Genomic DNA, 612 nt, shown 5'->3' with positions numbered 1-612 from the left:
CTCGCACTGCCCCTTCCCCCAGAGCCCCTGCCCTCACACCGCCCCTTCTCCCAGAGCCCCTATCCTCGAACAGCCCCTTCCCCTAGAGTCCCTGCCCTCGCACAGCCCTTTCTCCCAGAGCCCCCGCCCTCGCACCGCCCCTTCCCCTAGAGTCCCTGCCCTCGCACCGCCCCTTCCCCTAGAGCCCCTGCCCTCGCACCGCTGCTTCACCCAGAGCCCCTGTCCTCGCACCGCCCCTTCCCCCAGAGTCCCTGACCTCGCACCACCCCTTCTCCCAGAGCCACTGCCCTCACACAACCCCTTCCCCCAGAGTCCCTGCCCTGGCACCGCCGCTTCCCCCAGAGACCCTGTCCTCGCACAACCCTTTCTCTCAGAGCCCCTGCCCTCACACCGCCCCTACCTCCAGAGCCCCTGCCCTGACTCAGCCCCTTCCCCTTGAACTCCATCCCTGGCACCGCCCCTTCTCTCAGAGCACCTGCCCTCGCACCACCCCTTCTCCCAGTGCCCATTCCCTCACAGAGCCCCTTCTCCTAGAGCCCCTGTTCTTGCACAGCCCCTTCTCCCAGAGTCCCCGCCCTCGCACCGCCCCTTTTCCCAGAGTCCCCACCCTCG

The sequence above is a fragment of the Terrapene carolina genome, unplaced genomic scaffold (assembly GCF_002925995.2).
Source record: "Terrapene carolina triunguis isolate 2854851 unplaced genomic scaffold, T_m_triunguis-2.0 Scaffold32592, whole genome shotgun sequence".
Lineage (NCBI taxonomy): Eukaryota > Metazoa > Chordata > Testudines > Emydidae > Terrapene > Terrapene triunguis.
This window is presented reverse-complemented; position numbering follows the sequence as displayed.